Source organism: Lonchura striata, chromosome 15 (genome assembly GCF_050655825.1).
Source record: "Lonchura striata isolate lonStrDom1 chromosome 15, ASM5065582v1, whole genome shotgun sequence".
Lineage (NCBI taxonomy): Eukaryota > Metazoa > Chordata > Aves > Passeriformes > Estrildidae > Lonchura > Lonchura striata.
In genome coordinates, this window is record NC_140717.1 from 4,274,591 (window position 1) to 4,295,900 (window position 21,310).

Below are 21,310 nucleotides of genomic sequence, written 5' to 3' on the forward strand. Positions count from 1 at the left end.
ACCATTCACCAGAAGCTCCGTGTTTGCAAATATTGAAAAAGTCAAATTTGGAGGAGATAAAGCCAAGTGTGCTTGTCCATGATAAGGGGATCAGCAAGAGCTGTGTCAGGAAAGCCCAGCAGTTCAAGGGACTGCACAGAGCTTTCTGCTGGGTCCTATTTACCCAGCAAGTTCCAGGCACACCCAAGATTTACCAGAACAGGGTCCTGCCCTCCCTGCACTTGAGCAGCAACTCCTTCCAGGGAGAACAACCAGGCATTTCCATCAGCCCACTGCTAGTTCCAGCTTCTCTAAACTTTCAGCAGTTTCCAGTCAAGTTACCTACAGAGGGAGAAGATTCCCAGTGGCATTGTCCTCAGCCAGGCACAGCAGGGAAGAGCTCTGGTTCCCTACAGGAATTAAGACATACTCAGGACTCAGACACCTTCTCCTGTTAATTCCTGCATTGAGATCACAAGGGACAAACTGGTTTGGATAATGTACCAGCACACTGCCTCCAGCATACCTGCTGTTTCCTGGCATTTCCCTGCTCAGCTGATTCACAGAACCATGGAATGGTTTGGATTGGATGAGCCCTTAAAGCTCATCCAGGTCCACCCCCTGCCATGGGCAAGGACACCTTTCACTATCCCAGGGCGGTCCAAGCCCCAGTGTCCAACCTGGACTTAGAATTTAGAACTCATCTGTTCACTAAAGCAAAAAGAAAAAAGAGGAAAAGCAAATACTTTCCCTCCTGTAGTTAAATTGCCTCAGTATCTTCCAAGCATTAAGACAGTTGTTTATTTCTATCTTTTTCCACTTGTGGAAAGTCACAGTTAATTTCAGAAGCAGGAAATGTAACAGCAAAATACTAGTTTCCATTCACAAGCTGCACTTAAATTAAGAGCTGGAGATGGACTTCACCTCAAACAAACAGCAGGCAAAGAAAAAGAATCTAAAAGAGCGTCCTGCACATGAAGGCACATGGGAAAGGGACACGGAGCTGTCTGAACATCCAGCTTTAGTGAGGAGCAGTGAAACTGCATCTCACCAAGAGTCTCAGCAGAGCAGCCATCAGGAACTGAAGCAGCAGAGCCCTTTGATGTGGGAGGCAGGAGCCCATGGAGGAGTCTTGCAGCTCTAGTGATCGCCTCAAGAAATGTTTTAATGGGCTTCAATTCCCGTAGCTGGTTTGGAAGATCAATTACACACATTAGCAGTATCTGGTGTGAAGTACTGAGGTCTTTAATAGAGCAGTTAATTTTGTCACACTGCACTATGCATTCCTCTAGAGACACAACAGTGCTGCTTCAGAACCAGTTGACTTGAACATGTATTTTTCTGCTTTTATGTATCTTTAAGCCAATAGTCCTCCATCAACTAAATCAAGTTAGCTACTCTGCAGTGTTCAAATCTTGAATGTGTTAAAGGCAAGAACAACTACACTTTCTGAAGTCATGTCTCCAGGCTGCCCAGGGAGGCTGAGTTCAGTCAGGACAAGTCCCCAAAATACTTTCTCCACAACAACTTCCATAATATTGAAAGTACAAAGGGTTGTTCCCTTACACTGTAGTTGCACAGCCCTTCAGTGCCAGGAAGGAATTTACTTGGATTAACAGAATATGCTTACTCTAAAAAACTAAACAGCACCAAGTCGAAGTTAAATATATTTAGGCATTGCAGAGACACCAAAGAAGGGTTTGTGGTTGCTGGAGGCATGGATGTGAATGAAAACACAGAGTTTCAGCTGGAATTGAATTTGAGCTCTGTAACAGACTACAGCTCTGCTAGTGAAATAAGGTTTGACAGAGCTCCCGTTCACAGCCACAATCTCATCCTTCTCTTATTTAAAGATAAAATCCATTGAAGTCCAAGCTTCCATAGAAGGGTTCCAGGAGATACTGGAAAAGGGAATTAATTCTATAGGGTACCTGTACCTCCTTTGGTCAATCTTGCCATCCAAACAGTGATTCCAACAGGAATGAGTTTCTCTGGGGAACAGGAAGATTTCCCTTCCTTCTTGCTCACTTAAATCAAACCACACCAAATTTTCTACAGCAGATCAGTTTTTACCTAGAAGAGATATTCCTCCAGTATTTTATTGCATACTAAAAAAGAAATTCAAAAGCACAACAAATTAGTATACACAGACACTTATTTAAAACCTCTCTCAATTATCTTCCTTACAGAAACTCAATCCTTTTGGTAGGTAGAACAAATCCTGAGAAGGAAGAATAATAGTACAGAGAATGTAAGTAGTCATTTAAGTGTTTTATCCTTTAGAGAACATGCACTCCTTCCCTATGTGACTCAAAACAAACCTAATTTACTAAGAAAGACTTGGCTGCAATTAAGAGATAAATCATCATTTTAAAGAAACAAAGGTTTGGGCTCTTCATCACATTACCCAAACACAACACATCCACATCTCTCCCACAGGCACTGCAGAAGTCAGGGCAGTTCACAGCTCACTCTGTTATGGATGCATCAGGGAAGGTAATTTTCATTTAATTCCAGATTCTAAAAAATATATATGTCAGAAGACTGCAGTTTTCCACTTCAGTTTTTGCATTTAAATCATTATCAGCCAGCAGGACTTAACCTTTCTTTAAATAATATAAAGATTTATAACCATCCCTACAGTAAGTTTACTATGTCCCCTTTAAATTGCACAAGAGCATGTCTGCATTGATCCACAAGCTTTCCCAAAGGTGTGAAAATAGCACAAGTCACATTTGTAACACTGCAGCTCTTACCTGTGACTTGCAGATCTCAAACTTCAATTAAATACACAGAAGTGGTACTCCACAGTAAAATTAAGATCAACTAAATCAATCTATTTTTGGTCTCTATCATTCCATTTGAAGCACCCTCTGGTAACCACCTGAGTATCAAAACCAAGCCTGTACTTACTAAACATGAACTCTGAGAAGTCTGCATGAAAATAAAAAATTCAAGGTGTATTTGCTTGGAGTGAAAAAGTAAATCTGGCAAATTTTGGTTTTAAAAAGTAGCTACAACATAAATAAGGAGCAATTAACATTGGGGCTTGGGTCCTGCCTTGCTGCCTTTCCTCTGATGAAATTAAATGGCAAAACCCTCTGACCTCAGCTGACACCCTGGTTCGTGCTGCACACACAGGATGGAGCTGCTGAAAACCAACAAACACAATTCTGAACCTTCATTTGCTCAGGTACTCAAGGACCTCCTCAAATATCTTATGAGGTGCAATTTCTGGTCAAAATCCAAACCAAGAGAGAGCAGGAATTTCTCCCCTTCCCGTAACTCTCCAGGCTGCCTGCAGTAACACTTGCCATCAGATCCAGGGGGATGAACTTCCCAGAAAGCTTTCCTCCAGAGACACCAATTCCCCACCAGATTTATGTCACAGAAACAAGGCTGAATATCCAATTATAAAACAAACAGAAATTACTGCTGCCCCTTTGAGTCCAAATGGGAATGTACAAAGAACCAAGATCAATAAATATGCAAAAAAAAAAAAAAAAAAAAAAAAATCCAGAACAATTGGAATGAGTGGAGAACAGCACACCAGGGAGTGCAAGCCTCCACTGGCACAGTTCCATTACATCCAGTTGTTCTTTGGACTCGTCCAGCTGAGGTTTGAGGATCACTAGGCATATCCTTTCCTGACAATCAATTCCAATATTAAAGCTGGAATCTGAAACCAATTTCAGAGAAATACTCGAAGGCAAAGGAAACCTTCATGCTCTGAGCAAACAACCAAGGCTAAGAACAATGCTTAGAATACTTAAGTGCGCCTTGCTTTTACTGTAAGCCTTTATTTCAGAAGGTTATTTACAGTATAAAACAGTGGATGTAACACAAATCTACATGTAAAGACAAATCTAGAAGCAAATGCTCAGAGCTGAGATGAAAATGCATCTGTAATTTAGATAAATAACAGCTCACTGCAGGAACAACCTCAGCATTCAGGTCTTGTATTTCAGAGCCAGCACAATTTTGCTCATTTAGATTCAAATGCCAAAAAATAGCCCAACTCCTCTCCTGGATGGAAGATTACATCTTTATGCAGGAAAGCTTAGCTGAAAGCTTAGAGGAGTCTGTCAAGGAAAAACAAAGATCCATGTTACATATGTTTATTAGAAGTACCACTTCTGTGTCATTAGCTTAGAGATGTGACATCTCTGCATCAGCTCCAGGTCCAGCTGACAGAACTGTTCCACAGGAATTCCCTGATAGAAAAGGCCTCCAGAATAAAAATGGCACCATGAACCAGCACCTACAGCCAAACTTCCATGTTCAGCCTGAAAAGCTTGAGGCTCAAACTAAAGATTTCTCTTTGTTGCTACTGAGCTGGGTGCTGAAAAACAGATCCTGCAAGAACAGGTAGGACAGAGTGGCCTGTTCTGGTACTTTACTATTTCACATATTTCAGAAAGTAAGAGCACTGGTGTGGAAGTGCTGCTGTAAGGGAAGGGATCCTTGACAGGCTGACAGGCTCAGTGCTGGATTTTTGGCCTAAGCTGTTACATGGAATTGCACAATGAGTAAACAAGGGAGGCAAAGCTGACAGCCCAAGCCCTGCATTAATGACCCAGCAGGTATTTTCACTGCTCATACACGACATGGAAATCAACTTGCAGTTGCAGCCTAAAGTAGCCCTACATAAAAATCATGGAGTGAAGGTTACACACTAGGAAATGCAAGCACTGTGATCACCTGTGAAGCTTCTGCTCAGCCTCCCTTGGAATATGTATGTTCCTTAATTCCCTTCTCCATCTTCTTCTTCCCATAAACCCTGACCCAGTGATCTGAGGAGGACAAAACTCCCTGAACACATTCCTTTTCCTTAAACCCTGTGCTCAGTGTGGAGTCCTGAAGCAGGTCAGACTTTCTTGCACTGCTCCTTTTATGGCACCTCTTCTGCTAAGGATCCACAGCACCCACCTGAGCTCCCACACTGTTCTGCATGTTAATGGACTTTTAAAAGGCTGGAAAACTAAGGACTGTATGAGTTCAAGCCATCCAGAAGGACCTTCTATGCCCAGAACAGATGTCGAGAGTTCAGTTTTTTGAGTACTACTAATTTTTATAGTATTCCTGCTCTGTTTGGGAAATACAACTCCATTACCAGGGGTCTGAGCAGCAGAGTTGAGCGCTCAGGCCTGGAGTTGTGTACTCAGCACCCAAACCATAACTACACACACCTGGAAAGGGTCCCAGCAACTTCCTAGCCAGGGCCACAACCCACAACCAGGCAGGGACACACCTGCCTCTCCAGCATGGCACCAGCCTGACTCACCAGACCATCACCTACAACTTCTTCCCAGATAAAGCCACCTCACCCAGTGCTTCTACAGATACCAGTAATTTAAAATCTTATTGGGCCACCTGGAAATTCTGGATTTCTTCAGGTGTCCCATCCTTCTGCAGTCTCTGTTTAGAATTACCTCAGTTATTACCTGTGGGGATGAACTACTGATGTCAGCACACTCATAGCAATACTCAAAAGATCAAACAGATTGTTAGACACCTGAATATCCAATCATCATTCCTCCCACAAACAGCCTAATCTTTATTTATATTAGTTTATTGGCTCAATTGCACAGCACAGACAAACCCCTGGCAAGCCTTCAGAGCAGACCTGCACTCCCAGTTGGCATGGGAGCTTCATCAACAGCCATGGCCATTGGTACGAGGAAACCCAGCTCATCTGGCTCTGAGCAGCAGTTATTTCTGCAGCAACTTTAGAGCAGGCTATTTTCTTGAAGCCATTGACAAAAAAAGCCACTAAATTAGCTCACAAGTCAGTTTGTGTAACACAGAACAGGCCACCTGCCTCAGTGAGGCCCCAGTGCCATGCTCTGTCTGCCACAGCTTTAACTCTTACTTAACTTATCAAAAGGATGTCAGAAGTCTTATGCAAGCTCACCTCTAACGTACTCCTTATCCTCTTAGGAGCCACTGAATGAAATGTGAGTTAATGAATAACACAGTAGGAATTATTTCATTATCCCCATGGTGAGAGAGAGCCATCTAATTCTTGGTGTGATGTCAGACTTGAGAAACAGCCAGTGGTACTCACTCAGGCTTCCACTGCTCACTCAACTGCTACAGCAGTGCTGTTCCCAGAACAAGGCAGCAGGCTGCTCTGACAGCTCAAGAGCAAAGCTGCTCCAGGAGAAATCAGGAATTCAAGCAGCAGGAGTGAGGAACTGGAGTCTGTCACTCTGCTCCCACAGAAGGGAGAGGTTTCTAGCAGCCCACATTTAATGTACAGGCCTTGCACAGGTATGGGAATCAAGGCAATAAGAGCATGTCAGCTCTTCACATTTCCCTCTTTTACAACGTCAACCCCACTGCATGTCACCATTTGTCTCTGCTACTAAGTCAGCCTGTCTATTAAACTCCATCAGAACCCCAGGACACCTGCTGAAAGGGAAGTCTGAAGCAAGGTACAGATCCTTCATCAGTTATTAGCAATCCCATCTTTTGGCATTCCAGGCTGCCTCACTTCTACTTCATTTCAACTAATGCTCTTCACTATAAAATTTGCTGCATTCTGGCTACAAGTACATGTTCACTCCTCTGTGGAAAACACACATCTCCTGCTAGTGCAGGTAGTGAGAACAACTCTAAGAAAGGCCAAAGTGTCCTTCAGGTCATCATTTGCCTCCAATAACAAACCAGCTCTAGATTGCGTGAAGAGTTTGCACGTTTAAAAGTTCAGGCAGCTTCAGAAGGTGTTCAGAGCTGGTATGTTATTGATTTCCTCACTGTGAAGTCCATCCTCACTGCTACCAGGACAGCCATGCCTGGCAGTGCCCTTAGGATAGTCTGGCTCTCAGGACACACGTTCCTTCCTGTCCGGAACACCCCCATACTTCCTTCACATTAGAAGGAGCAGTCAGGAGTAAGAAAGCAGCAGACATTTGAACAACTCGCACTAATTCATTACAGAGCCTACAAGTATTATTTACCAGGTGTTCCCCTCTAATAACCTGCCCAATGAGGAATAATCTACTACACAAGCTAGGTAAAAAACTAAGCAAGAAGAAAAACTGGAAGGCCTGGAAGACCAAAGGTAGGTAATGGACTTCTCATGCAGATAGAAAACCAGAACTCTCTCCCTGACATGTCATAGCCAATTAAAGGCACAACAGAAACAGATTTCTCTGCATGGACTGCAGAAATTCTCATTCCAGGGAAAGATTTCTCCATACCCTGCTGCTTGCACTCACTCCTGGACAGCCCCAGAGCACCAAGTCTGTGTAACACTCAGAAGCAAAGGACAATCGTGCCACACTCCTTATCTAATGGAAAGAAACACTATCTTCAAGCCAAGCACGTGCTGTCCTGTCATTCTCATGAGTGTGCACATGGAGGATTGTATTCATAGTCCAGGCCTGGCATCACAATCACTGTCAGGAGTGCAATGCTGCAGTATATTTAGAATGGCTCTGTTAATACTATAGTTCAGTTCCATGATACTGTTAATCTATCCCAGCCTGCAAACCCACTATTGTTCCACAAGCATTCAACTCCAATTCTTTGATAACTGCTCGAAATACCAATACTTAAGATACGAATCTCATGGCAGTATCTGTAAAACTGATAGAAAATTCAGCAAGAAACTATGAAAAGCTGACTTTGGAGCAACTTTCTGTCATGTGAGAAGCTTCTGAGCTGGTATGGAGCAGCATCACCTTGTGAGGAGCATCTGTGTGCAGGAATGGCTGAGCCTCTGAGTCAGCCCAAGGTGCTCACCCAGCAGCAGTGCCCACTCACCCCTCAGCTGCTCAGCAGAGCACACAGCTGCCTCAGCACCCAACAATCAGTGCACAACAACACAGAAGGAGGTAGGAACCATGTTTCTGAGGTGTGATGCCACCTAAGAGGGCAATGGGATTGAACTGATGCCCTCACTGCTGAGGCTGGGAGCTCTCATTCTGGCTTGTACACTGATACTGCTGAAGTTGAACCACGTGCTTACATTCCCCACTGAGTCAGAGCTGTCCTTACACAACACGTCCAGGTTCCTCAGGGCTGCTCAGCAGGCCCTTCAGAGGCTGCAGCTGTGCTCCTTCTACAGCTGTGCTGGTTAACCAGCCTCTCCTGACAAGGAAACTGCCAAAGCCATGCACAGCCAAGGGAGATTGGTCTCTCCTGGAAGCATCCTCAGTGCCATGACCACAGCAACTGCATACAAAAACTGCCCTGGGACCTGAAGGCAGATTCTCCTCACCAATAGGCAGATTGTGTCAGATATTGTCTCCTCTCTATCCCTCAGTGAGCAGCTCTTACCTATTTTCACCACACACTTTAGGAGACAGACACACACTTGATTCGGCTGTGTGGTCTGGTGGGAGAACAGGGCAGCGATATCCAAGTCTTTAACTCCAGAGTTTACAGCTTAAAACCAATTAAAACTCTTTAGAAGCGAGTAAAAAATGTCATCCAGATTGTCTTGGGATGCATCAGTCATTTAAAAATATAGCTGCACACTGCAGCTTGGGGTTCAAATGTGAACAAGAGCTCAGACATTCCCTCTATTAACAAAGCCACCACAGCTCTTCCTCACACCCCAAGCTTCTTCCTAGCATTAAGCAGCTGCCTAAGTGAAAGTCAGTTATAAAACCATTTTATCACAACCACTATTTTCTCAAAGCTTAAAAATTAAAACAAGTACTCTGCTACTGGAATTTTCATTACCAGGAAGTTGCAATAATGCTTATTGCATTATGGTTACTGGTTTGTTCTCCCAATGTAACTGCATCAGTTCAATGCTTTGAGTTAATTATTATAGTTTAACTGAGGTAAATGCAAACAGAAACCTAAACAGCATGGAATAAATAGTAGGAGACCAACCTCAACTATGTAAAGATAAACCAAATACTTCATGATCACCTGCAAGTATGAGGGAAATTCTCACACAGCTCTCATTTGTATGAAAAATTAAAAGCCCTGACAATCACAGCTTCAGAAAGTGGCCACAGGAAAACTATACAGTGAGGTAAAGACTCAGGCTTTTTTCCTGTATCTTGACACTTGGATTAAACTCTGAAGAAAGGTTTATTATAATATTTTAAAAAATAACCACACTATAGATTGCAATATTTCCAGAATATTCTGTCATATTATCCCAGCAATAAAGCATAAATAAGCATAAATGATTCTCTGGAGATACCACCACACCTCCAGAGATCCTCTGAAGCTTCTTCAGATGAAAAAGTACCTCCAGTGATACTGTGCTCTCATTCGAGTGAGGGGCAGGAGCTCCAGCAGCCAGGGGGTGATGAAGGCAGCAGAGTCAGCCCTGGCACAGACTGACTGTGCTGAAGGGCCACCAGTTGCCATGGAAGTCTCCCGAGTTCCGCTGCCGAGGCTGACCTTGGAGCTGGTCAAACAAGTGGCTCATGTGAATCTGCTGCTCTGAGATGCTCAGGGAAGCTGTGAACTGCCCAGAGGAGTGACTGCCACACAACAATGTGCTCACTGCAGAGCAGTGCTCCAACACCACTGAATAGACAATGCAAAGAGCCATTCAAGTGTCAGTCTTCCAGAGCAGCCAGGACAAAGTGCTTTTTGTTTCTGTCTTTGAGATCCTGACAAATCAAAAATAGATTAAGTGTGCTGGCAGAGTGGCCTCACCTCCCAGCCGGATATGTAATCCCACGGCAGAGGGCTGCCAGTGCTCTGCAGGAGCTCACAGCCAGCACACCCAGCCATGCTCGGCTCCCTGGGAGAGCTCGGCAGGGAATCACACCTTGGAGCTTCATGGGAAGCTCAGAGGAATCACTCTGCTTCCAGCCGAGCTCAAATATAACTCGGAGATAAGAACTGCTAGTCCTGATTCTATAGGGAAAGAGGACTCTGTGCCCGAGCACAGGAACCACTGAAGGCTTTATTATCTCTAGCGAGGCTCTGAAATAGATACATTTGTGTTTTGTACAATTTCCATTTAACCGTGCTAATTTCCTTTGCGTTATTTTTTGCAGCTCAGGGACAAAAACCGTTACTAAGTAACTCTCCAGGACGAAGTTTCAGTGAATTAGTTCTCACTGCTGAATTACATACATAAGCATCTCAACATCCACAAATCCAACAGCCCACTACTCCAAAAACCACAAGGAGTAAGCACAATCTGTGCAAAAACACATTAATGTTTATCAAGCAACATATCATATCTTACCACAAATACCAAACAAAATCCAGCAATTCAACTGCTTCAGTTAACAATTAATAAAATCTCTGAGGAAAAGGAATGCACCTGCTTCCACTTCCTACTCAAAATAAATTTTGAGTACATCTGAAGGAATACCTCAGACACCAAACAGTTTCAGGAGCTACGTTTTTGAAGGATAATTTGAAATCCTTCACAGCTTTTTGCCCAGTGAAGGCTGCTCTAAACCAGCACAATCAGCAGAGGCACCCTTTTACCACAGAAACACAGCAAAGCACTGCAAAAACACTTGTTAAATGCTTCACTTGCAGCAAGCCTGATTAAGGGTTAAAATCCCCTTTGGAGTATCAGTGTAGTCATGCTAAGCACAGCACTAAGACTGCTTGTTAAACTCTGAACAACACAGGTGAAGCTGCTGATTTCTACCTCAAATGGGTCTGCAAGGAGCACTGTCACTCTGTCACTTGTGACAAGGAGTTAAAGCACTGGAAGGAAGAGAGAGAACAACACTGGAATTGTGATGAATTTAATGCCCCTCCAGCAGCTCAGTAAGAGCACCAGTTCTGTGAAAGGTTTGCACCAAGCTATCTCAAAGTACTAAAAATGGATATAATTCAAGCCTACTGTGTAACACCAAACAAATCTGTTACTTCTCCACTTAAAAATTCATTGAGGCTTCAAAGCAGGACACACCTAACTAGACAAACTAAAAGATTAATTCCTTACATCAGAGTTGAAGCATTCAGACCCTTCCATCCAACCTACTTCATTTTTAAGATATTCCAGCATATGGCAGAGCATTCACCCAGCCTATTTTGTGTGGATGAGACATCAGTAAGGACTTTTCCCCATTCCTCCCCAAAAAGCACACCTGTAAAACTGCCATCAGACACAATGTAAAATATTTCACTTCAAGATAAGGGATAGACAGTCATCTCAAATATTTCGAGAAATTTCCAGGATTTCACAAAAACTCACCAGCAGATCAACTCCTAAATCCTGATTTAGCAGTTCCATAAGCAAAATGAAGAATGAGAAAGGTGTAGCAAGATGGGCACAGCTGCTTGTTCACTCCAGGTCTCATTTACTTTTCTGCTCAAGAAGAACTCACTGGGTAGGTTGGTTTTGAGTGACACACACCTTGGTATTTAAATAACTGAGATCTAGAGATGTAGGACGGAGGTGAACAAGCAGGAGTTAACTCTTCAAACAAATGCAGGTTTTAACAGGATAAATGCTTACCCTATACTAAAGTTTAAAGGTTACAAAAGCTCAGTGTTGGAGGAACAGATCAGCACCAGGCAACAAGTTTTTAAAACATGGCAAAGATATTCTGAATTCCGTGTAGAGCATGAGCTGTCACTCACCCAGCATGATCTATGGATTCCCAGCTCCACAGGAAGGTTCACACTTTCTCTTTCACATTCTTATATACAATAAACTCTCAGTTTGTTCTTTCTTTAATCTGAGTTCTGGTTATAATGTTATTTAAAAAAATAAAGTAACCAAGTCATGATTTTTAGAAGTCACAGCCTTCAGGAGTCACCTAACAAGCAACAGATTCTTCAGACAAGTTTCAAGCCATCAAATTTGTTTCAACATGTACAAACTCTGCTAAGTCAAATCTTTCAACAATACTCACCAAAGGGTGACCCAGGGGAGAATACAATGGCACAACATGACTAATTGCTATTCAGTCAAGGTGCAGGTTATGTTTTCTTTTGCAGGCATGATGGATGCATGGGGTTCTCCTACCAAAATTATCTTCACACAGCTGCACAAGCCCTCTCCGAACTGACCCCAGGGTATTCCTTCATTTTCCATATTTTAATTATTTACAAATAGTTAAGCATATCTTAAGAACAGCAACCCCACAGAGGGACCCAAGTTCTTCCTCCTAAGTTTTCCAGTGGCAAACAGGAGTTTTGAAGCTCTAGAAAACAGGTGCTGCAACACCAGTTTAAAGTTTACTATTAATCAATCCATGGAAGCTTAAAAGTTGACCTTTCACAAGCAGCAAAACTTGCTACATCTGCCAGTGCACCACAAACGTGCTCCACAGTCCCATCTCCAGACTCCTGAAAATCAAATGTCAGCAATGAAACCACCAAGACTCATCAGCCTACCTGAAGAGACTGGAGTGCTCTCTGCATCTGCAGAAGTGACTATCGCCTTCCAAACCCAGCCTGGAAATTGAGATCAGCTCTAGGAATTCTTTATTGTCTTGGCAAGAGACAGCATAAAAATTGTGGAATTGAAGTGCATAAATTAGGTTTTGGCATTGGCCTTTCTGTAAGCTAAACTGGATTCACCCTAGCCCACCTGCTCACTTCTTGCACAAAATCATTCAGTCCTTTTCAGGATCCGAGTCAGTTCAGACCAATTTCTTTGGACAAGGCATGTTTTAATTGACCACTCCTTGCCTTCATGTAGTCACTTTATCTCAATATACATTACTAGACCTATAGCATATTTATAGAAAAAATATTTCTTAATTACTACACAACTTGGTCTGCTGGGATTGACATATGGCAGTAAGGGTTGACTACGAGAGTAAAAGCTGAATTTTGTTGGAAGAACCAGAAAAGAAACCTAACAGTAGCTAGAAATACTTAGAAAGTGAAAGGAGACAAAGCAGATTAAGCCATATTGCAGTCCTGGGGATCTTGAAATATGTTCAAATACATGAGGCTTAGCCCTACTAGGTCCCTGCTTTGAATACTAAATAACTTGGGTCTAGGAGAGAAAAGCATGCTAGAAGCAGGAAAGGATCTGCATTCAGCAAGGACTGCTCAGGTAATCCCTGCCTCTGTGAGCAGTGGTCCAGCCTCGGGCTCTGGTACAGTTTAGAAAGCTGGACAGTAACTTGAAATACTAATGTTTAGAAAAATAAGCTACAGGACACAACAGCTTGTAACTTACTCTTTAGGGAGCTGCCAAGTGCTTCCTCCCCAACCCGAGCAAATCAAGGTGCCTTATGCAAGAGGAAAAGTCTTCATACCTGAGTGCTGAATGGGACCACAGCAGGCTGGGACATGATGCAACAGCACCATTAGTTTTAATGGGGCTGCTCTCTGGGTGTGACCCTGCAAGGAGGGGAGCACAACTGGGACCGTACACAAACAGCTTAGTAAAAATCCACACTCGACAGAGAAAGCAAGAAATAGCTCTTATTGTCTTTGCTATACCAGTCTTACACTTGTCAAATGAAGCAAAACCCTTTGTCCACAGCTCCCCAGGCTGACTCCACCAGACCCACCCAGCTCAGGCATCAGCAGTGGCAGTGATGAATCCAACCACCCTCTACAGGTAAGCAGAGTACCAAGCAGGTTTCCAGACTGCATCTTACTCCCTGCTGATTACAACAGCAGGTTTGGCACTGCTGACTCCTCGGTGATTTACTCTAGAACTCTCACCCTTAGACCCCTGTGCTGCTCAGTTACCACCAGCCCTTCAAGAGTTCACAGGAAGAAGTGCCTGTACAAGGAGAACACTGCAGAGGAGTTGGAATGCCCCAGCAATGGAAAGCGAGACAGCTCTGCAGCCTGCCAGTCAGCACTGGAGAAGGAAAGGATAATTTGCCTGGAGTAATGAGCTAAGTATAGAGTCCCCATGATTCCAGTGGCCCAATTATCTCTGCAATTCTTCTGATGCGAGTGGAACACCTTGGGAGGCAGCCAGCTCCAGCTGCAGGTAGAACCAGGGACTGAAACCACTGCCCTGATCTTGTGTTTAACAGACCAAATTCTGCAAAAGCAGCACCAAGAGTCAAGACCAACATTTTCTAATTCACTGGAATCTTTTTGCCATCCTCACTTCATTACCATATTTCAGCACTTTAGGGAACCCTATACTATTTTAGAAAACCCCTTGCCCCGTCCTCTCCCCAGGTCAGTGTTTAGCAGTCACCCTCATCAAGTGTCAGCATTCAGCCTGTCATTTAAAAGCCAAAATTCCAGTTTGACAAGTGCAAGGCATTTTGGTTAAAGCTTCTAAAGCCTGCAGAACTGAAAGGGGGGGAAAGCAACATGACAGTGACCAGGCACATTGGTACCATTAGACAGCTATACAGGGAGCTACTGCTTTTTGAAATTCACTGTTAATGAATATTTATTATTCCTTTACTTCAACAAGGGTTTCTGTTGCTCTACACCCATGTAGTCACACACTCTGTAAGAAGGACCTACAATTAGCTGTACCACCTATTTTCCAGCAAGGAGATTTTGCCCCAAATTCCCTTGTAATGATTTGAACACTGTAGGATATTGAACACTCAGGTACAGTGAAAGTACATTGAAGCTGAAATCCTCTTTATAATGAATTTGGAATTTTAGAGCAGGTATCTGATCTCCTTCCTTACTGACAAGTCTAACTGACCAGATGACTTTGCCAGAACACAACCCAGCCCAAAATACTAAACACTTGGCCATGGATCTCCAAAACTGAAAATTTCCATGTGGCTTCTCTGTGCAGCCCCAATTTACTCATCTGTTACGTCCAGGGATGCTCTGCAGCAGTAAAGTACACTAACCAAACACCTCCAAATCATGTGATACTCACGCTTGAGTCTGAAGGGATTAAGAGATTTCAGCCCAAAGTAAAAGAAAACAAGCAAGCTATTGTATTCTACATTAGAACACAACTGTGCCTTGACTATAATCCACCAGCCAAACCTACAAGGAAAGCTGAGCAGACCTCAAAATATTTACCTTGTTCCATCTTCCTTCTTTTTCCTCAGAGAGTTCAGATTTTCCCAAAGTGCAAAAAGGTGCATTCTTTTGGAAGTTACTCAAAGAAAGGTTCACTGAACATAGACAAAGATGATAATTTAATTATAATGGGTATCCAACCAGAATATAATGCCCTGTTCACAGCAAATTCCTGCTACCAGCAGTGAGAGAAAATTAAGAATCTGAATCCTCAAATGTACTCATGACTAGTATGTTCACCAATCAGCACACAATTAAGCATTCCTGTTCTCTAATTGTAAAGATGAACACTTGTTTGATAAGGATTAGTCATTAATTTGATGAAAAGCTTATCCACTCTTAAAAATCCATGCACAGTGTTTAGATGGAGAGAAAAGTTCTGCAGGCAATAGCAGTAAATTTGCAAGTTTACATTAAGTACACTTCACTTGCTTTCAAGCTTCCATTTATTAAAGGAAAATAATCAAAATAATCTAGAAATGCCATCTGCTTAGACATTTTAGTCAGGTTTCTTGGATCAAAAGTTCAACCATGCCTACACTACACTAAGTATTTGTTCTCAGAAGTGAATAAAAAAGAAACAAAGAAAATGCAAATACAACAATTAAAAAAAAATCAAAGCTATCAGGTCAAAACACTTAAAAGAAAGGTGATTCTACTTTGATTGACCACAGCAGCCTGGCTGCAGAGAGTTCAGAGAAATGTCCTCACATTAAATTTCAAGCCAAGCTGCTCTGTGAGTTTTCTTCTCACTGCCTCTAATTTTGGCTCATTGATTCTTTGTCGGGAGAAGGACAAGTATTTGAAAAGCCTGAACTTAGAGACCCACAGAATGGCAGAAGTCAGCTTTGACAACAGTCATTTTAGTTGGAGAAGACACCAAAGGGTGGATGCAGATAAAACTCTGGACAGATTCCAGCTGCAGTACATCCAGCACTAGGTCTGGAAAGGTCTCCAAGCAAAGGTCTCCAGCCTAACCAGGATGCATCAACCAGCACAACTTCCCAGCAGCTCATCTCTCTCTGGTTTAAGTTTCCATGATAGCAATCACACACTTGCATATAGCAATGGAACAAGCAAAGCTTTCCCAGGTACACATTTAGGCCAATTATGGCTCCAAGAGATGAGATCAGCCAGCCACAGCCACTGGCATCCTCCTGTCCTCATCCTCACAAGGAGAACAGGGACAGCCAGGCTGCTGGGGCCCTCCTAACCACTCCACAGGATATTCCAGGGAAATGTTTTCCACCACTTCCAATCCTAGAAATACCAAGGAGACTTTCCACCAATTCCAGACCTAATGGCAGCCACTTCCATGAGTAGCCTTGGACTTAAACTCATCTTGAATGGACATAGTGATATCATAAGAGTGACAGGACAGATCTAAACGGTGGATCAGCTGCTAGACTGGATCCTTCTGACATCTGTACCAAATTGAGGCCTCACTGCCAAAGTACCTGAAGTTACTCAGGTAGGATCTTGTGTAGAATATGGAAGGTATTAAGATTCCACAGCACAGTTCAAATAGATTGTTCTTAGCCTCTATGTCCTCCCTCTTTTTGTACAGTTTCTTTAATCCACCCTTCAGTTTCACTCAACTCTTCAATACTTTAAACTACTACTCCTAGCAACTGAAAAAAAACAAAAATCAGTATTCTGGTAGTCTACCCTTGACCTAGACAGTGCTAAACTCTACATGACAGGGGAGATACTCACAGGAAGATCTGATTTTCTATCTGTTTTCTGAAATCCTGCCACCAGCCATACAGAAACTCCAAAAAATAAGAAACCTACTTGCCCAGAACAGTCAAACCTCAGAGGAACTGAGGAGTCAGACTCACAGGGCCTGGGAGTCTTATGATACACATGAGCCCTGTGTGAAGGGCTGCTCTCAGGGTGAGCTGGGGAGATGCCCTGCAGCGAGTCCTGCCTTTGCTCTGCTCTCCAAGGACGCTCAGGAAGGCAGCCAAGTGCATCTTGTCTTCACAGACTCCATGTCAACCTACACAGACAGGATTTCTGCCCTCTCCTCCCTCAGGTGCCTGGCAGCAGCTCCCCCCAGATGCTTCCACCAGCAGAAGAAGAAGCACTGGAGAAAACAAGTCTCATTTTGTCAGGAGTCTGCCCTTTCCTGGTTGATAGAGAAGTCAAAACCTTCCTTTAAAGGTACAAGGAGAAACTATTTTTATTTCTCTGTCCTTTCAGGTAACACCACAGAATTAATGCTTTGATTACAGCCCTCGTTTGCAGTCCCAAACTTGGAGAAGCAAATGAGGCCCACAAAAGGGCAACACAAAACTGTTCTACCAGTGTTTCTATAAATAATATCTATACCAGTGCACAAATCTCTGGTATTTGAAAGAAAAACTACAAAGACTTAATAATGGCAATGCAGCAGCCTTCCTCCACAAATTCAACCTGAAATGTATTACTTCCCCCCATACTGATTACATGTTCCAGAAACTAAACCTCAGAGTACCAGAACAATCCAAAATACTTAGAGACTATTAGACTTGTATATACAAAAGACTTCATCATACAGACAGGCACCCTAGAGATTTATTTCATGCTACTTTGTTTTCAAATCAAAAATCTCAGTTAAAGAAAGATTTATACCATTTTCACTGGTTTTCCCTGATGAAAATCTTTCTTAAAATAGGGTACAAGAGCCTTTGATAGAAGTCTTAGCCATGGGCCTGGTGTGCTCACAGCAAGGAAGAAACACATCCAGGAAGTAAAGTTACTAGGACAACGATGTCCACTTGAAAAGCAAGTAGCAGAAATTACAGTGGGAAAAGTATTTTTCAATTCTTATCTCAGTAAGGGCTAAACCAAAGCAGGACCTGAGAGGTCATATCTGGTACACCTACTAGAGATAGTCCCAGTAAAGAATAACTTCAGTTCTGAAATTACCCCAAGACGAGGTCACCCTGCAGATGATGCAGGAGTTTTTGGAATAAAATCAAAAGGAGGGGAGCACAGAATACACAGTTCAAGACCAACACACACAGGATGGAAGAAGACAGTTAAATATCAAAATAACAGAATACAAGTCTTTCCCACATGGATATTCACTGCCTTCTAGACCATGTTCTGGAAGCTCTGAGCCTCATGGCAGCCTTCCCTGCTGTCCAGTCCCAGAAGTACACACATTTCAACACTCCCTGTTATGGCTCTCCCTCTGAAGAACACACCCCAGTCAGGGGGGTGGTCTGTTCCGGCTGCCCTTCAGGAAGTCCAGCTCTTCCCAAGTAGCCAGGGACTAACACCAAGACTCAGATTTCATTCCAGCTTCAAGCTAATTCCACAGGTGACAGGGTAATTGTCCAAGCTAAGCTCATCTAGCACTAGTTCTAATGCTCCACCAGATACAGAATCAACCCTGAAGCTGACCCCCTGCACGCTGCAGAATCATGTGGTGACCAACCAATGCCACAGAAGACAGGGACTGCATCAGCTCCATCACCACCTCAGATGAAGCTCTCTGCAGCAAGCCCATCCCCATTTCCATCGTGGTTTGTCAGCCCATCACAATGAATGCTGCAAACAACAGCCAGATGTGCTGAGCAAGGCAAAGGACAACTTGCTTTGCTTGTCACCTCCCAGGGCTCCTCCAAGCCTCAGTTTCTTTGATGTTCTACCCTCCTTCAACTAACACCCAACTGCAAAGCTGCATTTTGAAGTATTTACAATTCAGTATTTTGGTTCAATTTCTCTTTAAAAAGGGGGTTGATACTGCTTAGGATCTATCTGCTTGTGTTACTGAGGGCACATTTCATTACTGGCATGAGTGGTTATGTACAACTGCCTGCCCCCAAGACAGCCCACCAATGCTACTTTACAGCTCTTCACTGCATTCCTAATCAAGAGGAAAAATAATGGATTTACTACTCCAAAATCAACTTCAACTTCCACTGGAGTCTTGCTCAAGGTATTAACTTCTCAGAAATGGCAATAATTCAATACAGCAACTTGCATAAGTTTAGTTACAATATCACTGAACAAGTCTTCAAGCCTTCTGAAAGTCAGCTCCCCCAAGGAAGGCCAACAACACCCTATTTAGGAAGTCTTTTGCAGAGCCTGGGTTTTTTCCCCCTTCTTATCAGAGTTTGGAAGAGTTCCAGCACCACGATAGCTATTACAATGTCATTAGCTGCTTCACTCATGCATATACACACACAAATTCCAAAAAAACTTCCAGATGGATCTCACCATGGTTACCTTGTTGCAACTATTTTCAGAATTAACACCCAAGAGGAGGAACAGTGCCTCTGAAGGACCCAGTTGATCCCAGGAAGCTCTACAGAGCACACATCCAGTTACCAGCTTAATCTGCAGCCACACTCATGTGTCAAAACAACTGCTGCTTTGCAGACTTTACCTGAAGATTCCAAGTCTGAGGAGTTTCAGAAGACAAACCAAAGCCAGGCATCAGCAACTATGTTTTAATTGAAGCCTTTACAAACAGTGCTTCCTGCTGGACACCTGTGACTCCAGAAACAACTTTTCCATTTCAACCAACATTCCAGAAAGCCGCCTGTTTGCCCTCCCTCCCTTCCTCCCCAGCTCACTTTGCACGGCTCTGCAGGTCCAAGCCTCACTTCCAGGTGCACACTGGTACTTCCTGAAGGAGAACAGAGCACCTGTGGCTCAGAGCAGCACAACCTGACACCTCGTAACAGACTGAACGTCAGAGATACCACTGCTTGCAACAAGATCACACTGCATTTCTTCCCTGCTGCTACAGGCTGGTTCCTTCCTGTAGCTCTGAGCAGCAGGGATGGACTCGAGGCCTTCCTTAAGGGATGACACATTGCCCCTGGAAAGCTTACAACCAGCTGGGGGTCACCTCCCTGACACCACTACCAGAAATTATTAAGCAGGTGAAGGGAAAAACAGGTCAGGGCTACTCATGCTCCAGTTTACCCCTCTGTGTTATCAAGTCCATTCTGTCAGTGCTTCTCAATTGCTCAAAGCAAAGGGACAAAGTTGGGGCTGTTTTGCTAAAGCTGGCCTCCAAATAAGGCCAGCTGACACCAAAGGAGGCTGTGGTTTGTGACCTCTGCCCATCCCACAAGCAGCTGACACGTTTGCAAGCCAATGCACACAGCAATCCTGCACCCGTTCAGGGCTAAGGCATCCAAGGTAGAAGCTGGAAAGCAGCAGGAGCTGAGGGCTCCGGCTCTTTGCTGAGCATAGTAAACAGTCCCAGTAAAATGTCAGTATTTCAAATTGCCTCAATTGACAATTCCTCCACTTTGAGGTCTTCACTTTGTCACTAACTTCACTTTGAGGTCTTTCATGCAAACCACTTGGCTACCCTGAAATTCTGAAGCATCACAAAGAAAGAAATACTTGCCTTTTAACAATCAAGTTTTTCACAAGAATTACAGTACAAATTGAGCCCCAAGCATATCCCTAAAGTTTTCCTGACAGCACTGGGAAGTTACTGCACCAATATCTAGAAGAGGGCTGAAGTTACAAGACATGAAGCTTGTTTCTCAGAGTTTAAAATCCACGTGGGATCTCACAGGCAGATCTTTACACCACCAGCTACTCAGGCTGGAGACAAATGCAGAACAGTTGCCTGTTATTTCTGGGGCAATTCAGTATCTAACTGGTTATTTTGAGAGAAACATGCCATTACTTTGATTCAGCTAGCGTAAGCTACTATGAAACACACGCATGTTTGAGTATCTGGATGTTTCATTCTGGTTCACAGGATTTGGTGAGCGCTAGTTTGGCTGTTTGGAGTCCCGTGCTCTGAAGACACCATCCGTACCAACTGGAAGAGTCCTATCCTGTTGTATCCACTTACAATTCCCCATAGGAAGCCACCAGAGCAGGAACAACCTTCACAGCCCTTTGAGCTGTGCAGGTGAAACCATCTCAAAGTCCATGCTGGATGCCAAGCCAGTTCCTCCACAGAGACAATTCTTCTCAGACTTGCCAGGCTCCTGCCTGTTACTCCAACCCAAAGATCCCTTCTCCTAAGTTACTCCTTTTTTCCAGGTTACTTGCCAGCAAAGCACTGCACAGCCATGTTCCTCCTACTCCTGCAAGCTGACAACATACTTCTCTCCATCATCCTGGCTTGCATGTAGGTGGAATGAGATCTGAGATAAAATATTGTATCCTCTATTTCAGAAGCCTGGGCAGGCTCCATTTCTGTCTCATCCAGCTGCAGATGGCCATTTTTATGCAAAGTAAATAAATAAAATTAAATGAGAGCTTATCAAGCTGACCTATTCCACTTTTGTGGTATCATTTGTGGGTTACATGGCTTGTTCCTTGAGCAGGTTAACAGTGATATTTTAGTAATTGCTAGTGCAGACAGTTCATGCAATAGATGCTAACAGTGCCCCAGACAGGCATCTATAGCACTGCCAGTGAGTGAATTCAGCTTGGCTCTCTGTTTATCATTCCTATAACCTGAAGGGGGACAAGAGCACTTTTC

At 43.5% G+C, this 21,310-nt stretch overlaps 1 protein-coding gene across 13 annotated transcripts in view; it reads right to left on the minus strand.

Moving 5' to 3' along the window:
• MTMR3 (myotubularin related protein 3) overlaps nt 1–21,310 on the minus strand; it is a 74,312-nt gene that overhangs the window by 51,359 nt on the left and 1,643 nt on the right. The window contains exon 1 of one of the 13 annotated variants that reach the window (XM_085592849.1): nt 3–9,169. The exons of the other annotated variants lie outside the window; for them this stretch is intronic. The gene's annotated coding sequence lies outside the window, so the exon portion shown is untranslated. Of the gene's footprint in view, nt 1–2; nt 9,170–21,310 lie in introns of those variants that run through there. 13 annotated transcript variants of the gene reach the window in all.